This window comes from Orcinus orca, chromosome 7, assembly GCF_937001465.1.
Source record: "Orcinus orca chromosome 7, mOrcOrc1.1, whole genome shotgun sequence".
In the NCBI taxonomy this organism is placed as follows: Eukaryota; Metazoa; Chordata; class Mammalia; order Artiodactyla; family Delphinidae; genus Orcinus; species Orcinus orca.
This window is the reverse complement of record NC_064565.1, coordinates 116,892,780-116,916,804: the sequence shown is the minus strand read 5'-3', so window position 1 is coordinate 116,916,804 and position 24,025 is coordinate 116,892,780. Positions and strand designations below refer to the sequence as shown.

Genomic DNA, 24,025 nt, shown 5'->3' with positions numbered 1-24,025 from the left:
TCTTTCAAATCATTGTCACGCAGTGCAACCTAGCACTAAGCCATTCAGCAAATTGAAAAATGTTTTTCATAAATAGAAAATGGATCTGTTCTATCTATGGCAAAACTTTCTATTTCACTTCAGGTGGATTTCAAGAAATTTGGTTGAAAGTTTCAAGGAAAAATGAATCAAATGACCAGAGTGTAGAGGTCTTCACAATAAGTTTGATTATTTTTCTTGGTAAATTAACAGGCTGTTAGGATGCTGTGTTAGTTTAGTGTGTGGCAGTATGGACCAAGACCCTGAAAGAGGCGATATTCTTTGACTCCCATAGTCTCACCTCTAAAAATGTGTCCTGTAAAAGAATAAAAAATAGGGCCTAGATTTTGGTACAAGCATGCCTTTTTAGTGAGAAAAAGAAAAATCTAAATGACCAATGGTGGAAGAATGGCCAGATAATTTATGGTACACACAGAATACTGAATACTACGAATCTATAAAAATTATGTTCTCATAAAATTTCAAGGTCATAGAGAACATCTAAAAAACACAAAGGGAGAATGTTCAAAACGTTGGCACGGGCTTCCCTGGTGGCTCAGTGGTTGAGAGTCCGCCTGCCGATGCAGGGGACGCGGGTTCGTGCCCCGGTCCGGGAGGATCCCACATGCCGCGGAGCGGCTGGGCCTGTGAGCCGTGGCCGCTGAGCCTGCGCATCCGGAGCCTGTGCTCTGCAACGGGAGAGACCACAACAGTGAGAGGCCTGCGTACTGCAAAAAAATATATATATATATTATCAGAAGTTATGTCTGAATTGTGTGCTTATAGGTGTTTGCATTTTATTTTTCATACTTTTCTATATATTTCCTTTTTTAAAACCTAGCTTCATATATTACTTTATTCTCTGCAGAAATAATGAATGCTATCTTAAAATAGACATAGCCTTTAGTAACAAGCTAATGATGGATTACCCACACGATTTTGTTAAATGTGATATCTGGGAGCCATGTCAATAAGTAACTACCAGCATCCTAGGTACCTGGCTGGAAAATGCCTAGTCCTCAAGCCCAGTGTCATCTTGCCCTTTGGTTGAGTAAAATTGCCTTGAACTTTGGTGGGGAGATGAGTCATAACAAGACAAACCTCCCCTTCTTAGTAGAAGAAGGTGTGCTGGTCCCTGGGTCAGGCCTGGAGACAAGTGGTTTTTCCTTATTTGTTCCTTATGCTTTGAAGACTGAGAATTTTCTCCTTTCTTCCTTCACATGTCCCAACATTCCCTCCAGTTTCTTTGTTCCTACTTTGTCTCAAGACCAACTATGAATCCAGAAGGGGTTAGAATTTGTCCTTGGGGCGATGCAATGAAATACAACCAATGGCGTTTCACTCTCTGGTTCAGAGTTCACTTTCAGCAAGTAAAGATAATGCCTACAGATCCCTCTCTGGCTCTAGCAAACATAAATGATGTCTCTGAGAAACAACTGTTTGATTAATGCAGCCAATTCCAGCAAACAACTTAAAAATTTCATGGAGAAAATAAAAGCCAGTAAACATGCCTGTCTGACGACATAGGCCAATCCAGTGTTGGGTCTGGGGAGCAGCTGCAGGACCACTGCTACTATTCTGATCCCCAGAACATCTGGACACCTCCAGGCACCATCACTGCAAACAGGAGACTGTTCATCCCTCTAGGTAAAGAGTTTGTTGCCTCATTGAATTTTATTCATTGCTTTGGAAAACATTTATTGGCCAAGAAAATGGACATGCCTGGTAAATTAGTTTAAGCCCTGCAGCATAAAATACAGCCCATGTGTCTTACACATTTATTACAGATCTATTAAAATGATGAGAGGGCTTGGAGCGCATGGTGTGTATCAGGGCAACTCGAGCCTGGCAGTCCCCACCGGCCTCCCCACCACCGTGTCTCCCCACCAGCAAGTCCGACTTTCCTCCCTGACTCCACTAGCATCCTGGGCATGGGAGGAATGTGTAAGGAGAGGGGCTCTTCACAGAGCACCCCAATTACCTGACATTGGGGGGGCCAAAAACTTCGTTCGGGTTTTTCTGTAACATTTTATGGAAAAACCTGAACAAAATTTTTTTAATAAATTTATTTATGCATTTTTATGTATTTATTTATGGCTGTGTCAGGTCTTTGTTGCTGCACGTGGGCTTTCTCTAGTTGTGGCGAGTGTGGGCTACTCTTAGTTGCGGTGTGCAGGCTTCTAACTGCAGTGGCTTCACTCGTTGCGGAGCACAGGCTTTAGGGGCATGGGCTCAGTAGTTGAAGCATGTGGGCTCAGTAGTTGTGGTGCACGGGCTTAGCTGCTCCGCGGCATGTGGGATCTTCCCGGACCAGGGGTTGAACCCATGTCCCTGGCACTGGCAGGCAGATTCTTAACCACCGCGCCACCAGGGAAGTCCCCGAAACAAAAGTTTTAGCCAACCAATCCTGTTCCACGGGCCAGTCATTTCCAGGCAGGAAATCTTGTTATCAGTTGATTTCTGAACTGCTGGCTGGAGGTTGATTTGCTTACCGCTGTATTCATTGAACAAATACTTACTTATTAAGTGCCTCTGTGTAATGATCATTGACACAAGTAGCTGTGAGACAGAACAAACTGATAAGGTGGCAAGACGGACAAACACGAGATCATGCAGGGGAGAGCGTGAAGTGGTCCCTCACTATCACTGGGAATCCCTGGCCACACCCAAGTCACTGCCAAGAGATGGGTCATTCATCTCCCAGGAGAGTTCATATACTCTTTTGTTTTTTTAAATGTTTTTACTTTTTAAATTTTTATACAATTTTTATAAGTTACTTTCCATTTACAGTTATTACAAAACGTTGGCTGTATTCCCCATGCTGTGCAATACATCCTTGAGCTTGTCTTGCACCTAACAGTTTGTATCTCCCACTCCCCAGTCTTTATTGCTCCTCCCCCATGGTAACCACTGGTCTGTCCTCGACATCTGGGAGTCTGCTTCTTTTTGCTGCACTCGCTAGTCTGTTGTGTCTTTAGATTCCGCACGTAAGTGGCATCAGACAGGATCTGTCTTTCTCTGACTTACTTCACTTCTTCATTTGGTGTGATTCACCGATTTGGACACTGCTTCTTGGCCAGGAAATGAAATGCCAGGCAAAGCTTAAGCCTCAGAGAAGCTCACATGGAAGAAAAGATGGTCAAGGGCAGAAGGCATTTCTTGCAGAGGGAATGGCATTAGCTAAGGCAGGAAGTCAGGAGAGCACAAGACTTTTGATGAACTGCAAGTATTTTCCTGAGAGGCCTAGCCAAGGATACCTGAGGGGAATGGGATAGTTAGATGGGCTGAATATGGTGCTGATTTCTATGAACATCCCTTGAACTGTTTTCTTCCTTTCCAACTGCACAGGCTTAGTTCTGGGCCTCACCAAATCTCTTCATCTCTCCGTCCTCCAAACATCTTCCACGCAGGACAAGAGTAGCTTTCCATGCAGAGGGTGACCATATGTCCAGTTTGCTCGGGACAAACAAGGGCAGGCAGGCCCTGCATGTGGAGTGGAGACAGGAATCTTACTGACCAGGCCCACATCTTCACTTTGGGCAGATACAAAACCCCAAGGCAACCCTATCTTTGCAGTAAGTTCATCTTTACACTGGGTACCAACCCCTAGGACGGGAAAAGAAACTGTGGAGACAGGAAGTAAAGGAAAGATGTCTCTCCAGTGAACTCTGAGAACCACTAGACTCTTCCACAGCCTTCTTTTCCAGGAGCGTCCAGTACCACATGGCGTCCACTAGAACAACTATGCTACACCATGATGGAACATGACATTTTCTCTGTACCAGCAACCAGCACTGGGGGGGCCTAGGCTCTGCTGCTTCTGTAGGTCTCCCTGCCTAAGGGTCAGTTACCTCAAGCCTATGGCAGCATCTGGCCTGCCCCTCACCATGCTGCCCATAAGCCTGCCTATCCCCCAGAGTAGGGACACAGAAGTGTCTAGGACACTGGGGACATCTCAGAGTCTAAAGCCTATAGTACTGTCCTCCACAATTCTAGTGGGTCAGGCAGAGGCCCTGGGCTTCAAGCCTCATGATCCCTGGATGCCACCACCACCTCTCCCAGGGTCTGGGAAGTGAAGACTTTGGAAAGTGTCAGAGCATCGTGTTTTCTAGCAAGTCTATGTCCCCAGGGCCCTTGGAGCCTCCATGGGGCATTATGGCTGCTGACCTCATTCCAATACACTTTCCTCAGGAACCTACCAGGTCCTGGGCCTCAGCTCCCACCTCCATGGAGTCTGCATCCCTGCCCCTGGAATGGGAGTTCTCTCACTTCCAGACCTCTGGGCTAGAGTACTTGAGGACTGGGCAACAACTGCCAAGGGTCATCTACTGGAATCCAAATCCCCAGCTCAGCCTCAGTGGAAGAGCAGAGCAGAGGCCTGGCGGGACACCTGCCCCCAGGCTCTGCTGCTTGAAACTGAAATTAGTCCTTCTTTGGGTGCTGTTTTCAGAAGAACAATAAAATATATCAAACTTTCCAAAAATATTAAGGCCACAAAATAAGACAAATATGGTTTCTTTATGCAAAATTCCTCAAGCCTTTAACAAGCCAGTGTACATTACGACTCACCAGCAAGAGGATCTAGGATGCAATATTTTCCAAGCTTACTCCACCATGAGCCCTTTCCTCATGGACCATCGGAATGGACTTCTCTTTTGCAGAATCCACACTGGAAACAGTTGGAGTGAGTTAGTAGCCAAGGTGGGGAACAAGGATATCAGGAGGACAGATAAGCCCAAAAAATCAGAAATAATCTTAATGTCCTCTGGAATAGATGCCATCGTATAAAAATGCCACTCAAGGTACAGCCAATGCAGCCTATGGAGCGCATAAACCATACACAAAACGAGATACATTTAAAAATAAGGAGCAAAACTTGTGAGTGATAATTATATATGAAAAATCACATACAGTACCTGGCTACAAGGGGGTAAAAAAGTTGAGACTTATTTTCCTACTGTAAGTGAGTAAAAACTGGACAAACTGTATGAAGCAAAGGTTTTCAGATACTGGAGGAAAGGAAGTGCAAGACTATGGTCCCGGAGAGACAGGAAGCAAACAAGGTGGATACAAGAGTTCCTTGGCTTGCTTCCAAGAGGCATTTTCCAGACTGTAGGGCAGGGAGTAAAGCCCCTAATAGAGGAAGACCGTAGCATTGAGGAGAGGGAAACTGAGGACTTTCATGGCCGAGTGCCAGAGAGGAGAAACTATGTGAAGAAAGAGCTTGAGAACCCTTGTAGGGCCCCAATGAGTTTCTCTGGATGAACACTGCTCCACATGTGCATAGAGTGAAATTCTATAAGGCAGGATGAAGAAGAGCCTCCAGGTGCAGAAAAGGTACCAGGAACCTATAGGCCAAACAATCCCCAGGGTTGCTCAAAGCCAGAAAGCTTTTGACTTACCACCAGCTAGTGAGGAGAGACTTTGTGAGTACACAGGGTCTTCAAAAGAGACCTCAGAAGGGTCATGTCGTAGTGGGCTAAAAGCCCTAGAAAAAAACTAAGGAAGATTAACTATACACCTCAAAAATAGCAAGTTAATCCACAAATAACTTAATTGCCTACCAGAACAAAGCCTAATGCTCTTAAAAAACAAACAAACAACAAACAAAAAACCCTAACACTAAAAAAAAATGACAATGTCTGGATATCTAATTAAAAATTACTGGACCTATTAAGAAGCAGGAAGATGTAACACATATAAGAAGAAAGCTCTGTCAGCAAAAACAGAACCAGATATTAGCAATATTATCAAGATGGTAAAATGAGAAGAAAGTGATTTCAAAGCATATATATTCTTAATACGCTCAACGGTTGAAGGGAAAACATGAATATAATGAAGAAAGAAATAAAATATATGAAAAAGAACCAAGTGGAATTTTTAGAGATAAATATCTTTAAAATATAACTTTTTCACTGGAGTGGATTAAGACACTATTAAAAACTGTGAAATATCAGTGCATATAAAGACATGACAACAGAAACTATCCAGTATAAAGCATACAGAAAAAGAAAAAAACAGAATGAAAAATAATGACCAGATTCTGAGTGACCTGTTCGACAGTATCAAGCCACCTAACATAGCGTAATCAGAGTCAGAAAAAGAAGATAAGAGGGGTCAGAAATAATATTTGAGGAAATGAGCAGAGGTATTTCACATTTGGTGAAAACTATAACCCACAGATCTTCGTAACCCAATAAACCTTAATCTGAACAGACACAAAGAAAACCACACCAAAGCGCATCCTAGGAAAATTTCTGAAGACTAGTGATAAAGAGAAAACCTTAGAAGTAGCCAGAGGAAAAAAACGTACATTACAAACAAAGGAACAAAGACATTTTGTCAGCAACTACATTGAGGGCATCACGCTAAGTGAGATAAGTCAGAGAAAGACAAATGCTGTACGATCTCACTCGTATGTGGGATCTACAAACACAAAAACAAAAAACTCATAGAAAAAGAGATCAGACTTGTGGTTATCAGAGGTGGGGAGTGGGGAAGGGAACCTGGAGGAAGGGGGTGAAAAGGTACCAACTTCCAGTTATAGGATAATTAAGTACTAGGGAAGTGTGTACAACATGATGACTCTGGCTAACGCTGCTCTATCTTGTACCTTAAAGTTAAGAGGGTAGATCCTCAGAGTCTTCATAGCAAGAAAAAAAATACTTTTCTTTCCTCTACTTTTTCTTTTTTTGTATCTACATAAGATGGTGAATGTTAACTAAACTCACTGTGGTGATCATTTCACAATACATGTAAGTCAAATCATTATGTTGTACATCTTAAACTTACATAGTCCTGTATGTCAATTATGTCTCAGTAAAACTGGGGAGGGAGGTGAGAATCTATGTAAGTCAGAAAACAATTGAATTACATATTTAAAGGACTGAGGGAAAAAAACTTTCAACTTAGAATTTTATAGACTTCATCTTAAAACTTTATCAGACATACAAAAAGAGAGAATTTATTACCAGCAGACCATCACCACGAGAAATGGTAAGAAAATTCTCCAAACGAAAGGAAAATAATCGCGGATGGAAAGTTGTATCTATACAAGGGATGAAAACACTTGAAAAAAGTTGTAAATGTGTGCAAAAACATGAATTTTTGTTTTAGTTTTTAAATTCCTTTCACCAACAATTGACCATTTAAAGCAAAAACTGTATATAATAATTTTTTGACTTGTGTTATTGTATATAACATATGTAGATATAAAATATACAACAACAACAGCAAAAAGATGGGTAGTTAGATGTAAAGTTCTTACCTTATATTTGAGTGATATAATATTCTTTGAAAATAGACTGTGAAATGTTTAAAAGGCATATTTCAAACACTAGAGCAACCAAAGAAACAAAGTGGTATAGCTAGTAATATGATAGTAAATATAAAATGGATTCATAAACAATACAAAATTAATTCTAAAAAAGACAGGTAAAGAGAAAAAAAAGCAACATATATCAGACTAACAAAGAGAAAACACATAGAAATATGGTACAACTAACCCAGGCGTATCTATAAGTGCACTGAATGCAAATTATCTGAACCTGCATTATTTCATATGGCAGGCACTACCCACGTGTGGCTATTTGAATTTAAATTTATTAATTATGATAAAATAAAAGAAAAATTCTAGTCCTCAGTCAAACTAGAAACATCTCCAATGTTCAACAGCCACATGTGGCTAGTCACCACCATCTTGGATAGTGTCGATGTAGAGCATTTCCATCATCATAGAAGGTTCCATTAGACAGTGTTGATCAACTGAAAACCAGATTTTTCAGTTTGGACGACAAAACGCAACTCGAGTGTGTGCTGTCTACAAAAAATTGAAACCAAAACAACAATAAAATAGCCTTAAATATAAAGACATAGATAAGTTCAAAGCAAGAAAATGGAAATAGATTTTCCATGCAACACTAATTACAAAAGAGCTGGACAATGGAGAATTTGAAACAAGAGATATTACCAGAATTAAAAGAGGGTCATTTCATAATGATAAAGGACACACTTAATCATGCTGGCATGCAATACTAATGTGCATGTACCTAATAACAGAACTTCAAAGTAGATGAAGCAAAAACTGGCAGAACTTAAAGGAGAAATGGACATATTCATAATTATATTTGAAGATTTTAACACTTCTCTCTCTCAGTAAATGACAGAGCAAAGAGAAAATCAATTTGAATACCTTGGACTTGGAAATCACTGTTACCCAAGTTGACCTAATTGAACTTATAGCATACTATATTCCAAAACTGCAGAATACACATGCTACTCAGATGCACATGGAACATTCACCGAAATAGACACTATACTTGGTCATAGAATAAATCTGAATAAATTTTAGAAGATTGAAATTTGTGTTTTTGCCTTTTTTTTTTTTTTTTTTGCGGTACGCAGGCCTCTCACTGTTGTGGGCTCTCCCGTTGCAGAGCACAGACTCTGGACACGCAGGCTCAGTGGCCATGGTTCATGGGCCCAGCTGCTCCGCGGCATGTGGGATCTTCCCGGACCGGGGCACGAACCCATGTCCCCTGCATCGGCAGGTGGACTCTCAACCACTGTGCCACCAGGGAAGCCCTGTGTTTTTGCCTTTTTATTTTTGTTTTTTAACCACAATGGAATTAAATTGTAAATCAGTACGAGAAATGTATCTGGAAAATCCCCAAATATTTGGAAATGAAACAAAACACTTCTAAAGAACACATAAGTCAAAGAGGAAATTATAACCTATTTTGAACTAAATTAAAATGAAAATGCAACATGGCAGAATTTTTAGGACACAGCTAAAGCAGTTACAGAGGAAAATTTTTACCTTTAAATGCTTATAGAAAGGATTAAAATCAATGACACAATATTCCAATGTAAGAAGCTAGAAAAAGAACAATCTAAATCTGAGGGAAGTAGAGGGGAAGAAATATAAGAGTGACAAGCAATGAAATAGAAAACAGCGAAACAGTAGAGAAAATTAATAAAACCAAGATTGGCTTATTGAAAAGTTTTGATAACCCCTAGTATGATAATCCATGATCAAGTAAAAAAAAAGGCAGGCAGGAAGGAAGACACTAGTTCTCAATATTAGGAATGAAAGAAGGAACATCACTTCAGATCCTACAGACATTAAGAGGCCAATAAGTGAATGTTTGAATAATTTTAAAACAACAAATACAATAACCTAAATGAAACAGCCACATTTCATGAAAGGCAAAATCAACAAGATGAAGGCAGGAAAAAATAGAAAAGTCTCAATAGTCCTGCATCAGATAAAGGGCTTGAATTTATAACTTACATATTTCCCCCAAAAGAAAACACCAGGACCATGTTATCTCACTGATAAATTCTATGAAATATTTAAGGAAGAATTAATACCAATCCCATAGAAATTCTTTCAGAAAACAGAGGGGAAAGTAAAAGTTCCCAACTCATTATAAGGCCAGCATTAACCTTATGTCAAAGCTCAATAAAGTATTACAAGAAAAGTACAGACCAATACCCTCATGAACATAGGTGCAAAATCCTTAACAACATATTAGGAAATAATATTCAGCCATATATACAAAAAATTAAATCTTATGACCAAGTGGAATACAAGAAAACCAATCAAAGAAATTTACTATACTAACAGAATAAATGAGAAGGACCACATGATAATCTCAATAAATGTAGAAAAAGCATTTGACATTAGTTAAACCTGATTCATATTTTAAAACTTTCAGCACACTAGGAATGAGATAAAATGTCCTCATCTAGATAAAGAGCATCTACAATAAATCTATAGCTAACTTCATGTTTAATAGTGAATTTGAATGCATGTCTTCTGAGATGGGGAACAACGCGAGAATACCCCTCTCAGCACCTCTGTTTAACACTGTCCTGAAAGTCCTAGCCAATGTAATACGGTAAGATTTTAAAAATTTAGAATAAAATGTAAGAAGTAAACTGCAATCATGCATGTAATAAAAAAAATAATATCAGTAGAAAATCCTAAGGGATCTACACACACACACACAAAGAAGAAGCTGTTAGAACTAATGAATTACATTAACCAGGTGGAACAACGTAAGATCAATATACACAATCAATTGTATTTCTGTATACTAGCAACAAAAGATTAGAAATTGAAAATTTAAAAATAATAACAATGACAATAGCTTCAAAAATACAAAACCCTTAGGAATAAATTTAACAAGACGTCTGTAGGAGCTGTAGAGTGAAAATTCAAAATACTGTTGAAATTAAAGAAGACAAATAGAGAAATATAACATGTAGATGAATCTTAAGACTCAACATCATTGATATCTATACTCTCAGACTACTCTACAGCTAAACAATCCAAATCAAATTATCAGCAGATTTTTTTGTGCAAATCAATGGCCTATTCTAAAGGTCTCAGAACTGGCAAAATATGTTAGAAAAGAAAAAGTTTGAGGACATACAACAAAGAACTTAAATACTTGCTGGAAGAATGAGGCTACATTGGCCAAGGTTTGGGTGGGGGGCTGCAATAGAGTTCACCCAACTCAGCGTCCTTCCCCTTCCTTTCCTACGTCTTAATCCCTAATAAACATCCTGCATTCCAAATTCTGCCACAGAGTTGGCATCTGAAGAATCCAGCCTATAGCAAGTACCTATTTACTCCAAACTATTCTAATGTTGCTTCTACACTTACTGTTCTTAACATAAGTTATTATTCTACTTTCTTATAAAATTATTGCTAAAACAAATCCAGAATTTCCATAACAACTCTTCTAGAGTATAGAAACAAATGGAATATTTCCTGAATCCTTTTATGAAATTTGTATAACCTAGATTCTAAACCTGTGAAAGAAAATGAGGCAAGATAAACATATAGACAGACTGAGTTTACTTATGTGAAACATCATATTAAAAATAATATCAGGGTTACCCTGGTGGCTCAGTGGTTGAGAATCTGCCTGCCAATGCAGGGGACACGGGTTCGAGCCCTGGTCTGGGAAGATCCCACGTGCCGTGGAGCAACTGGGCCCGTGAGCCACAACTACTGAGCCTGCGCGTCTGGAGCCTGTGCTCCGCAACGAGAGAGACGGTGATAGTGAGAGGCCCGCGCACCGCGATGAAGAGTGGCCCCTGCTTGCCACAACTAGAGAAAGCCCTCGCACAGAAACGAAGACCCAACACCGCAAAAATAAATAAATAAATTTAAAAAGAATAACAACCCAAGCCAAGCTGTAGAAAAAAAAAAAAAAATATATATATATATATATATATATATCAATGAGAGTAAGCAGTGCATTTGAAGGATGGTACAACATTACTTAAGTCTTACTTTAATAATTCAGGAAGATTAAATATCTAGGAATCTATCTCTTCTACCTAAAATAGAAAGTTAACACTTGTCAGCAGAGTAGGTATTTAAAAAATCTCCAAGTGAATTCACATGTCATTTTCAATGTCAATCAATGAACACACCAGCCCCAATACAGCAAGTTAATAGCTTGTGTCTACACTAGCTTTCCTGTTCTTACCTGAATGGTCTGTTTATTTAAGTGGCCTTAGTGGTTCTTAACCCATCAAAAGTGTTAGTTTAACAAAGAACACCAAACAATTAACCTCTGGTGGAAAAAAGGAAAGGATTAAAATAAGCAAAATTTATCACTTTGTCAGGTTCTGCAAACACAATCTTGAGGAGCTAAAAGCCCCTAATAAAAGAGCAGATACACTCTGTCTATAAAAGATCTATCTCAGTCATCATGCTCTGTGAATGTCTACTAAAACAGAGAAGTGAATTCGGTGGTGGGTCTTCATGAAGCAGGAAGACAGATGTGATGAATTTCGTGCCCCGTGGACCCGTGCTGTCATCAGATGGTACCATGCGAGCCGGTGAGCTGCACGCAAGAAGGAAAGAAGGAACCCAGGGGGCTCAGGGCAGGGCCGCCCAGGTAAGGTCCAGACTCCACGCTCCTCGCAGACACAGCAAGGGAGCCAGACAGCAGCCACGCTCTCCCAGCCAGAGACCCTGCAAACCCGTCTGGACAGCAGGTCAAGGCCCCTGCTCAAGACACATCATTACTCTCCGAGTCGTCGACATCTTCCTCACCAGGTGACCGGGAGACAAGATGAGACGTGAGTGGCAGCCTTGGTCTCCCCTGGGGCGGGCAGGGACCTCTGTGATAGAGCGCAGGCGTCGGCCTGCTCCCGTCCCGGCTGTCTGGACCCACTTCCCCGCAGCCTGTGACAGCAATTGTTCACTTGCTCTGTGGATCTGGAAGCATTTTAGCTGGGTAGGGGGAGCCCTGCTTTGTGTTCTGAGACACTGCAGAATGTTCATTCTAACCTACGAGCTCTCAGGGACAATTAGGAAGGTAAATCTTTTATAGATCCTGCTAATATTTCTCTCTCAAAATAGTCTCTAAAATACAACTGTAGCGAGAAGCTCTATGTGCCCCTTAGCTGGGCTGGAGCCTGTGTTGCTGTACAGAGCATCTCCATGAGCAGAAAGAAAGTCTCGCTCTTAGTGGATCACAAACACACAGTTTGCATTTTCTCCTGGGGTCTCCCTCCAGGTGGACCTGGGGTTCTCTCTCTGGCCTTGCTCTATCTTCTCCTTCTCCAGGATCTCCGGGGCATTTCCGGTCTCTCTCCACCCCAGGTGCTGGCTCTATCTGGAAGACCATAGCAGATTTTTGAGGCTTTAACAATTCCAGCTTTTTGACTGGGCAGAAACTCTAAGAAAAGACACTGTCTTGCTATTAGTAAACGTTTTTCATAGCTTAATAAACTTGATCAATATCTCACTCTTCTAAAGGAATCTCTGGGTGGTTAACACAGTATTGCCAAATAGCCTCTCCCTACAAACGGTGTGGAAGGATAGGAGCCAGCAGAGGTGGGGGATGGCCCTCCTCTCCCCCTTCGGAGGTACAGACGGGGTGATTCTGCACAGGTACCTGCAGCCTCCAAGGCCGGCAGTCGCTGGGGTTCTCCTGCTTTGTCTAGCAAAGAGTTCTGATGTCGGGGTATTTATTACCAAAGGAAAAGGTAGTGCATGCCCGTGAAATCTGAAACCTGGGCTGACAACCTCTGAGACAAAAGTCCATGGTAACAGGTTCAAAGGACGGGATGGGAAACTCAGGCCAGACACAGGGCAAGACTTGTTTGTTTGAAGAGGCAGGAGAGTTGCAGGAAGGGTCACCTTTTATTAGCTGCACTTACATTCCTCAGGCAAGTCCTCCAGTTTCTCAGTGAGTTCTCAGAAAATGGGGGCGGGAATGGAGCATCCCTAATTTAAAGGTCTGTCACCAGCGGCTGTCACCAGTCTCCACTCTGACCTTGTTTATACAGCCAGCCCTTCAACTGGTCCTTAGCCTCGTGTGGCTTCAGTCCCCAGTCACCGAGACGTGGGGCTCAGATCCCGTAGCCGAGGCTCAGCGAGCATCACCGCTAGGCCCTGTTGCCTTGGACAGATTTCAGCAGCAAGTACAGTTGGTGTGAAAAACACAGAGGGACCCTGAGCTAAGGTTAAGAGACAGGAGGGGAAAATGCCTGGAAACATTCTTCATTTGTCACAAATTGGCCCTTGGTGTAGAGCAGTGTGTTATACTCCATGGATTTGTAATACAGCCTCGAAGGTCATGGTCAAGAATTTCTGGAGCATTTAGGGGAAATAATGAAGCGCTTGAAGTCTACTTCTAAGGTCTGCCCTGAGTCTGCTGTCAGCAGTTTCTAGAACAGTGACAGATATGCAAATCAAAAGCACGGTTCAAATTATTTGGAAACTTTATGTAACAGGGAAGAGCCAATTCTGACTCCATGTTGGACCTGTTTCTTTCACTTTAATCTTTGCTTCCCGTTGCTTTTGTTCACTGAAAGGATACTGTCTATACCTAATGGCCTGCTCGGGGAACCCTGCCCCTCGGCCTGAATATTAAGCCAAAGTGCCTTTGTTCAGGGAAACATCTGGACCCTGTCCACCTGTGAATGGCAGCAAGACAGAAGAAATTTGCAAGACTTATGACCTTTTTACTTTACTTCCCCACCTCGTCCCCCTCACTGTTCTATAAAAGAAACTGGCATCCAAACCCCGATAAGATGGTTCTTTTGAGACACTGGTCTACCTCTTCTCGGTCTGCCAGCTCTCCGAATAAAGTCGCTATTCCTTGCCTCGACAGATCGTCTCCCGATTTATTGGCCTGTCGTGCAGTGAGCTTGGATTCGGTAACATTTATATACACATCTCTCTATGAATAGATGCTAGGATGAAAATTCCTGACTTGTCAGGTAAGCCGATGATGCAAGAAGGGAGTAAGTAGCCAAGAATAAAAATCAGGACTTTGTCTACCTGCTTGAGAAATAGAATCTCTCACTTCACAAAGAACGCAGAAATCAATCTGCAGGTAAGTTTTTCTTTGGGTGTTGATTTCGATATCAGTATCAGCCTCAAGCTATGAGACCTTTTATCCTCGCTCTGAACCACACAGAGTGTCTTTTTCCTTCCAATATCTCCCTCCAACTAAGCAATTTCTTCTTGTATGTGCACGCGTGTGGGCAAGCCCACACACATCCTATAATATCCTCCCAGTTCTAACTAGAGAGACTATATAAAATTCTTTCATATCTTTACAATATAGTAGGTGCGTAAGGATATTCTCTGAATGATACAGTGAATGGATGAGAAAAATAAATGAGTGAATGTAAAAAAAAGTGAAGGATGAAAAGAAGGAAGGAATAGAGGGAGGAAAGGGAAAGAGAGAGAAAGGAGGGAGGGAGGAAGGGAGGGAGGAAGAATTAGTGCCCACATTGATTAACGAATTGGTTTCAGAAGGCCAAAGAGTAATTTCATCTTTCAGACCACCTAGTCACTGGGATTACACATCCCTTACAAAATGTAGTTAACATGTGTGGGCACCTGTTCCCTAGAACTGCCCCGGGAACAGTTGGATCTGATTTCCCCGTGGTCCCCTGACAGCTGGCAAGGGCCAAATGCTCATGGACACCTCTGGCCAGGCCGGCCACCCCACAGGAGGAGGTGAAAGGTCCCTTGTGCCTTGACTAATTGTAAGATGCATGACTGGCCCAACATTTTCTTTTTCATGCCCAGATCCCTATTTTGAAAAAAAAAAAAAAAGATTCACAACTGTGTCCACATACTCCTTTTTCATGATGTTACTTCCTGCACATGGCTTTCAGCATAACTTTATGAGCAGGGAAGAAGGCTTGATAACTTCAAAACGTGGAAATTGCCTGCATTTTAGGGACCCTATAGCTGACCTGGCGTCATTTACCTTTGTCTTTTCTTATTAAAAGCCAAGCAGCAGCAACAATAGCAACAGAACACTTCTCCCTGCTTAATCTGGAGTCCCAAAACACAAAAAATGATGGAGCCCCTGTAGTCACTGAGAGGGTCCCGCGTCCCCCCAGCACAGCAAATCTGCTGTGTTAACCCTGGCCTGTCTGTACACAGCTCACAACTTAGCTGCCTAGTTCTTGTTCAGAATTTCATCTGATCAACATAGCAACCAATTATAAAGTGTCATTTGTGGAATGTTAAATCCGGGTTAAATCTGTAGAGGGCTTTACTTTTGTTCTGTTTTCCATAATGAAAGATCAAGACACGAGATGCAGGGTGAGAAAGGGTTACAGAACCTCAGACGATTCTGCCTGAGTGTGATTGTACTAAGTTCTTCATGCAAACATTGATTGAATTGTCATAACAGCCCTATGGAAGGGGCTCTGTTTTTAGCTCCATTTTACAGTTCAGAAGTTAATTTCCTTGCCCATGTTTACCTAATTAGTAAGTGACATTGTTAGGTCTGATGGCTCCTATGTTCATGCCTGATCTGCTGTAACTTGCTGCCTTCCTAGAGCAAACCTAAACTTTTGCCCAGACTCCGCGGCACCAGGGACTGGATTCCACGTGGAAATCTGTTCAAGATGTACCTGCTTCCTTTGCTAGGGTGACAGAAGGCCCTGGCAAAGAGTTTGCTGGAGAACCCTGACTATTAGCTCCTGCAGGCAGGATTCTTTGCTTGCCTAGAGCCTAACATGACACTGTACATGCAGAAGGAGTTCCAAAACTGTGTTGGAAGAATGAATGAATGAGCGAACAAATATGGCAACACATAACATAAACTAGTGTGGGTTCCACCCTGGCCAGATAGGGCCTTTTGCTCCCACCATCCAAGACACAAAATATTAAATTTGCCAGCCCCCAATTACAGTAAACTGGAAGCTAGGGAAGAAGGGTAGTGTTGACCTCACCCTGTACTCATCTAGGAAATCTCCACTTACACAGAACCACTTGGAAGTTCCTGCTCTGACAGGAAGTGACCTGGGAGAGGAGACAAACTGGGGAATGGTATGAGCCAGCCCAGCTCCATACCCCCTGCACTTCCCACTCCCGTGGGTACCAGCACCGAGGTACTTTCCTAAGCCCCCTTGACAGTCATTCTTGGTCTCCTGAGAAACCAGGCTCACCACACTTACCATGGCAGCTCTGTGCACATACTGCCTGAGCATCACGTATGTAAATATCAAAAGAAAAAGGAAATAGCTTTGTCCAGGCTGTTCTGTGGTTGTTCTACTGTAAAGAGCAAGCAATGCAATGGGGTCTAGCATAGTACGAATCGTTAGGACAGCAATGAAGAATCAAGAGAGGAACACACCCAGTAGTCAGTTATACCCTTGAGAAAGACCTAGAGATAGTTCTTGACCAGTAATAAAGTATGAGTCAATAATGGTATGGTGTTATGAAAAGAAGGAGTCAAGCATCACCATATACTAACATGAAAACGGGTTCATATGTTGTGATATTTGGCATGTTTATCAGGCCTTTGTTATAAAACTGTGTCCAGTTTTGGTCTCCAAAATTTAAGGGCACTGTTGTAAAGCTAGCTCACAGAGAGGCTAACAGAATGGTCGAGTGTTTGGAAAGCAAGATAAATGGTGTAACTGTGTTTGTCTTCATTTTATGAGTAAAAAAATTGAGGGCTTTTTAGTTTGGAGAAAAGAATGTTGTTGGACAATTATAAATCATTGTTTCCTTATTCTTTAGAAAAACAGAAATTGAAAAATGTACTTAGATTTCTGGGTGCTTAGGTCATTCTCTGGACGTTAATTGTTAATAAGCAGGGTTATTGCATGTTTAACCAGAATAGGTTTACGGATCCATGGACATGTTTTTGACACTCGTTTCTCATGGTGAGAACAAGGAAGTTCTGGAGGCTCAGTAATATCTCTGTTGAGACATCCAACATTGGGAGCCTTTAGTACCTTTCTTATTTAAGGAGACTGTGATATTCTCATGAATATACTTACTGTCTTCTCACGCTTTCTTACAGCCATTCAATAACACTTAACTGTCAACCAGGCTCCGGGAAGAGTTCCAAGGTATGAGAAGCATTCACACCATAAATGTCATCAAGATACACAGTCCTGGGTGGTCTGCTGGAAGGAGCCCAGACTGACACAGGTGTGCATTCTAGTTCTGTCTCATCTTATTAGCTGCACGGGCTTGGGCAAGACACTACTTTTCAGTGAGCATTGGCTTCCTCCAGTGCAAAATTAGAATAATCAACTGCTTGGCAATAAAGACAGAAAGTGGCCATTTATGTGACTGCTGTCTAATCAGCAAGTCACTGTTCAACCATAAGGGACTCTACAAGGCCAAGGTGATGAGTCAGAAGTTAGAGCAGGGGACAAAGGGAAGATGAACTGGGGAATGACTTCTCCATGTAGATGTGAGTTGAATGACACTCCAGCACTGAATAGTTACCTAAGGGCAGTGTCCAGGGAATCTACCCTAGACATCATTTTCCTTTCAAGGATATTAAGCAAGAATGCCTAGACCTTTTTGAATCAATGCCAATTTAGACCTGACTGTTTAATTCTGAAACACAATATCAAAGATTACAGTTGGAGGCGAGGAAGGGAAAATTTGTGCTACCATGAATGCTATCATCTAGAAGTTACTTTGATAGTGGGAGAGGGTTGAGAAATGTGACATTTCTGCTTAAAATAGTCAAAATACTGATTGTTATGAAAACAACCATTTACTTGCAAGTTTTAAGTCACTTCTAGAGGGAAAATATCTAAATATCTACATTATTTTCACAAATAAAAATGTTGTTAAGTGGAAACTGAATGAGCTTGGAGTGAGCTGGAAAGCAATAGGTTTTGATTTGCCAGTGGGTCTCTCTCCATCATTTATCCTGGAAAGAACATAAGGCTTGTTCTGGTCTGCTATGGCTGTTCCGATCACGCAGGGCTCATGTATAAATCAATGCCAGTCTTGGGTGTAAGCACTCATTCTTTACCCCAGGGAGGTAGTAGAGAAGTTCAACAAGCAGAACAAAGTTTAATGTCACAAAAGGGGGAATATGTCTCATAACAACAAAGAAACAGAGATAGTCAACAAAGAGAGGAGGGCGGTCCTTGGATTTTAGAAAGGCTGTTTCTGTAGAAGGGCGGGGCTTCCCCTTCATTGAGGGTGCAGCCAGCTAAGAGTCAACAGAAGTGGGAACTTGTTACTGAATTCCGGTTTGGCTTCTCGCTGCTCAAAAGCCAATAATTTGAGAGGCAAGTGTCAGTAGAAAGGAAAGATGCTTTAATCAGGACAGCCAGCAATCTGGGGACAAGGTGGACTTGTGTCCTGAGACCAACTCTGAAGACTCTGTTCAGTCATGACAGTTTTTAAAGCAGAAAAAGGGGGAAGAATCTCAGCGAATCATGGAGGCAGGAGGTTGGGTTCTGCATCCTTCTCCATTGTGTGCAGACTGGCTGACTCTCTCTTCAGATGTTATCTTACTGCACGATTGCTAAGGGGGCTGTTAGGGGTAGAGAGCTAGTCATTCTGAAACTACTTAATTCTTCATTCTTACTTCTTTTCATCTAGGAAAAGAATCAACAGATTAGGCAAGGCATGGTGTGTATTCAGGAGAGCATAAGTCAGGAGTTCGGTTAAATTGTCTAGTGATCTCATTCCTCTAATTAGGTTCTTTTAAGGTTAGAAGGGAACAGAAAGGGGCAAACAGGAAAGGGGCAAAAGAGCTGCTTTCAAACGCAAACACAGAGTCACACAGCATGTGTTTCCAGCAGCTTCTGATTGAGGAAGAGCAACAGCCTTCGTAAATCATCTTATGTCTCTGAGACAAAAAGAACAAAAAGGTAGCTCAAGGTATAAGGCTACCTCGGCCGCTTTAAGGGAGGGCTCTCTTCAAAGCTTAATTTGACCCCAACGAAAGTCCATTACATACCTCGTACCTGCAGACGACATGTCTACTCAGATTCCCTGGGAGCCTGCCTCCAAAAAACAAAAATCACTCAGTTTACAAACTTGGGGTTTCACAGCTTTCTACTCGCAGTCTCAACTTGCCAGTTGCCCCAGGACCATGTGATTCCGATGTCACCGTACAACAGGGCTCTTTGAGTCACTGCCCTGACGCTGCAGAATTGCTTCTGCTTCTTTGGGAATGAAGACTTTTCCGGGCCTGTGAAAAAGATTCTTGGGAATTGTTCAACACTGAGTCTAAGTTTGGAAGGATGGGAAAAGAGAGAAGAGAAGGCCCAAGAGCTTGCCAATTTCTCCTTGACACGATCATAAAGTAAAGTTCAAGTGGTATCATTCTACGCTAATCAAAATAATGAGGTAAGAAAATGAAGAGGAAATGGCTTCACTCTAAGTACCCATTATCTGATGCCAATTGACAAAGAAATGCTTAGGAAATTGGAAGTGCGTGTAGCAGTCACGTGATGGGAGCCTGAAGTCAATATGGTCATTGTGATTCATTTCAAGGTCAAGGTTTCCTGAGTGGAGGGATTTGAAAAGACACAATTACAGTCCTTATTAGTGAGTGTTGAAAATGATGCTGGAAACAAGTCTTTGTGTGAAGCTCCCATAAGGTGAGCAGATCAGTGGTTTAATACTATTTACCGCAGTATTTTAAATTAAGACCAAATGCCAGTAAACAATGTGTGTCCTTTTCTATGGGAATTTTTCTCTCAAATAATTCTGTCAGTATGAGATTGAATTTCAGATCTACCTAGAGAGCTGCTATATGGGAAATGAACAACCTGATCTTTGAAGGATTTAGTTTCACCCAAGATACTCTGACGTTTTCTTTGTCTACATACGGTATCTCTCTCAATTTAATGTGGTTAATGATTGGGAATGTCAGAAGCCACATGATGCTCGAAGGCACATTTTCACTTCATCTGCCTTTCTGACACGTTTAGTTTAACTTAATCAGGGGGTTGAAGCTAATTTCCTGAAGCAGTTTCCAGGGTCCTTGTGCAAAAAAGGGAAAACTGTTCCCATTCTTTTAGGACATATGGTTGTTATTATGCAAAAATTCCCTTGTGCCATTCTGGCACACACATTCCCTCCCTCCCCCCCACTCCTATGGAACACACTTAACCACTGTATTTCGATGCACTCTTTTCCCAAGGCTTTCTGGTCCAAGTGTCAACCCAGTCCACCCCTGAACTCAGCATCCCAGCCTTCGCCCAGCCCTCACCCACTTGAGGCGGCTTGGAGGGTCACTGCCTTACCAGGGAGCACAGAGGGCCATCTCAGAGCAGAATCATTTAGGCAGGAGTGGGGACCTGGGTGCCTTCAGAAAGTCACCCACCTGGGTCTTGCTGTGGTCGTGGTGGGCGCTCTGGGACCACTGCCTGGGTCTGAGTCCTCTGCTTCTATGGCTGATAAACTCCGTGGCCTCAGGCAAGTTACTTACCATCTTCCAAGCCTTCAGTGTTCCCATCTGTGAAATAAGCACCCATCTCTTAGAGCTACTGGGAAGGTCAAGTGAGATAACACATGTAATACATTTAGCAAAGCAACTGGCATGGAGGACGTAACTAATAAGTAGTAACTCCATTCCTTGCCTGCCAAATGGAAATGAAATACAATGGTGCCCTCAAAGGCAGCCGTGAAGATGAGGGCAGTTGAGGTGTGTGCACCACGGTGTACCGAGGGTGCTCTAAGCACACAATGCATGTTGCCAGTAACGGTTGCTTGCTGCCATCTTTGGTGTCTGTATCATAGATACAGTGGCCTTGGCTGTCCTGGCTCCTTGTCTCATAGGAGAGCTAAAGCATGATCCCAGGGAGGACTTGGGTGCCCAGGAGGTGACAGAGGGGTGCCCCAGCCTTCTGGTGTGGACAGAACCTTACAGAAGACATCATTTTCTGGGTCTACGCTCACGACAGAGACACATTGTGAGAGGACAGGGTGGTCATGGAAACTGCGACAGGCCAAGGGGAGTCAAGGAGACCTGCTGTCCTGGGTCATTGCCAGTAGTCATTGCTGGTGAAAGAAATCAGACCTCACCTTTAATTCTCGCTAACATCTGTCAGTGTCCAACTGATAGGACTGAGTGAGCTAGAGCAAGCATTTTTTTTTTAAAAAGAGGGAGAAGAGGCTCTTTGGCAACTGTGCTGTCAAAGAAAGTGGTACCAACTGACCCTCCAATATCTCCTCTTGGGACGAATGTGGCTGGACCAGATGTAGGTCTCAGGCTCTAACTGGACCATGGTTTGACCAAGGCCCTGGGCCTCCCTCTGCCAAGTTCTAGTCCAAAGAAGGTCAGAGGAGCTGGGCTGGGTCTCAGGGCTCATCTGAAGGGCATGGGCATAGTGTCATATGTGGACCCCGAGAGTAGCAAGTTATCGCTAACAGTAAATTAGGAAATGAAATACCTCAACTCCTAACCTTGAATGTAGTTAGCATGACCCTCACTTTACCTTTCTTCAAGGTGAGATAATCCCACCAGTTCTTTAAGGAACTTCTCAAGGGCAGGCAGATCCCTGCTCCATTGCAGATCCCTTCCCCAAACCCCAGAGATATAGGAGGAAACAGTCCTGAGGCGATGCATCGTATCTCATACCTGAGACCCTGGGGCAGGTTTCAGGAGCCAGGGACCCGAAGGACCAGAGGACACAGTGTTTAGTGCTATTGAGGAGTCCATGGCTTTCTCCATGTGGCAGGGTCAGCCACCAGGTTCGTAGATACAGAGAGTCAGTCATTAGACCAGAGAGAAGGCCCAGAGGCCAGGAATGGGGCAGACCAGGGAAGCAGATCCTTGGGGAAGAACCCAACTCAGAGCTGCCAGACATTGAGAGGACCCCAGCCATGGGGTCTCCTCCCTGCCTTCTGCTGGGGAGGAGAATGTTAATCTTTCACACGTGCACCACAGCTCGCAGCGCTACAAGGCATGGAGCATCCTGGGGCTCTTTGACTCCCCTCCCCACCCCCTCCAAAGACTCGGTGAATATGGCCACGCAAGGCAGCCAGCATGACCACATCAGACAATGATTTGTTTCAGCCAGAATTTGAAAAAAGGGAAATAGTGTGCTGGTTTTAATAATTGTCCAAAGAATGCGTGACTGCAGGGAGCTCTTTGTGAGTGTGAAATTTGGGGTTCTGAATATTTGGACATATTCCCTGCCAAGCCACAATACCCCTTGGACAATTCTTAGTGACTCTATGCTTGAGTAAATCCAAGGTGAAGGTGGAGACCTCTCATACAGGGACCCTGGACCCCTGCTGGCATGGTCCTCCAAAAAGTCCTGACCGAATGAATGAATGAAGACTGAAGGGTGAATAACAGGGCTGCCAGTTCTGATCTGGCTGTGCCTAAAAACGGGGTTTAAACCAGAGCAGAAGGTAGAACACTCTTCCCATGCCACCCATCAGCATGGTGTTTGTTGGCCCTGGGTGTGAGGGAGGATGTACCAGCTAGGGAACTTGATCACCTGAAAGGTTCATTCAAACTCTAAGATTCTGTGACCTATCAATTGAAGAGTGTCATCAGAACCCACTCATGTTCTTGTTTCTCTGAGCTTAGCCCCTGGGACTCCACTCTTTTGTAGACCTTTGGACTAAGTATTCCTGCCACGAATTTGCTTGTGTTCCCTGTTTGTTTCCTACATTGGGACACAGAGTCTGGCTTCATTCCTAGTCTCTTGTTTGGTCTGAAGTCTTGGTCTTTTGTTCAAGACTCTTAGGAAAAGCCATACCCATTTTATGTGGACCTGCCTCTCAGTTTAATTGCTAATCTGTGCACCTGTACTTACCGAGCTGACAGTTTCTCGGAGTCAAAGATCTGGTGCAACTAAATGCCCACTACCCCATGGTTTCTTCAGGGGCCCTCTGTAGAACACCTAATACTTTCTGGAGACTCCAAGATAATGTGCAGCCTCTGTTTTACCTTAAAGAGGTCAGGGAAGCGATACTTTAGCTCAAAACTGTGGCATATACCCTGAGCTCAGCCATTCAGACCAGGGTAGGGAAACACAGAGCAAGCTGGTCACCACCACCTCCTCCTCTGCTCATGGAAGACATTTCCAATCGATCCCAGAACATTTTCTCACTGAGCACAGATGTGTTCTCACATCACCATTAGATTGGAGCTGAGAATCAAGTTGAAACCTGTCTGGTTTCCTGCCCCTTCCACGGGCCTAGACATAAAACGTGTTATAGCTGTGCGGGAATTTTCCTGTTGTGGCAGCTGTGTCATGATGTGATTGTTGGTTTTCCCTCAGCTCTGCCCAGTCCCTAAAGAAATGAGAATACATTGCACAAAATACCCTGCTGAGATTTCATACAAAGCCACAACAGATCCCTCTGTTGATAGGTCCCAAGTTCACAGTCAAGGGCACAACACACAATGTAATGAAGATGTTGCTGTCAGTCAGGTGACCTTTGTCATCCTCCAAATGCAGAAGAAAGCAGCCTGCAGAGACAGAAGCCCGCAGTGGTCACTGTTTTCCCATAATGAAACCAGTGTCCTTGGGTCTGGTGTCCATGAGGAGCTATTGCTAGTTTGATTATATAAATAACCATTAGGGGGTTACCTATCCGGACAGAGGTACCTGGAGGAAACTTTCTAGAAGGGCTCCTGTTTGGTAAAATTACTGGTAGAGTTTTACCATTAGAAACCACGAGACGGGAAGAGTAAGTAAAGAAACTGTCACACAAATACAAATGTGGAAAATGAATCATTAGGCAAAAATGTGTATTCCTTAAAATGAA

The 24,025-nt window shown here is 42.8% G+C and overlaps 1 long non-coding RNA gene across 2 annotated transcripts; it reads right to left on the bottom strand.

Annotated features, from left to right (window-relative positions):
* Positions 1 to 18,575: 18,575 nt before the first annotated feature.
* Positions 18,576 to 20,746, bottom strand: LOC125965028 (uncharacterized). Of its 2 annotated transcripts, none has more exons than XR_007478482.1 (3): positions 20,622 to 20,746; positions 19,248 to 19,481; positions 18,576 to 18,882 (listed from the first exon to the last, which is right to left on the bottom strand). It is a non-coding gene; the product is annotated as an uncharacterized LOC125965028 (long non-coding RNA). The 2 variants fall into 2 exon arrangements; XR_007478481.1 differs by having other exon boundaries at positions 19,255 to 19,481.
* Positions 20,747 to 24,025: the final 3,279 nt, after the last annotated feature.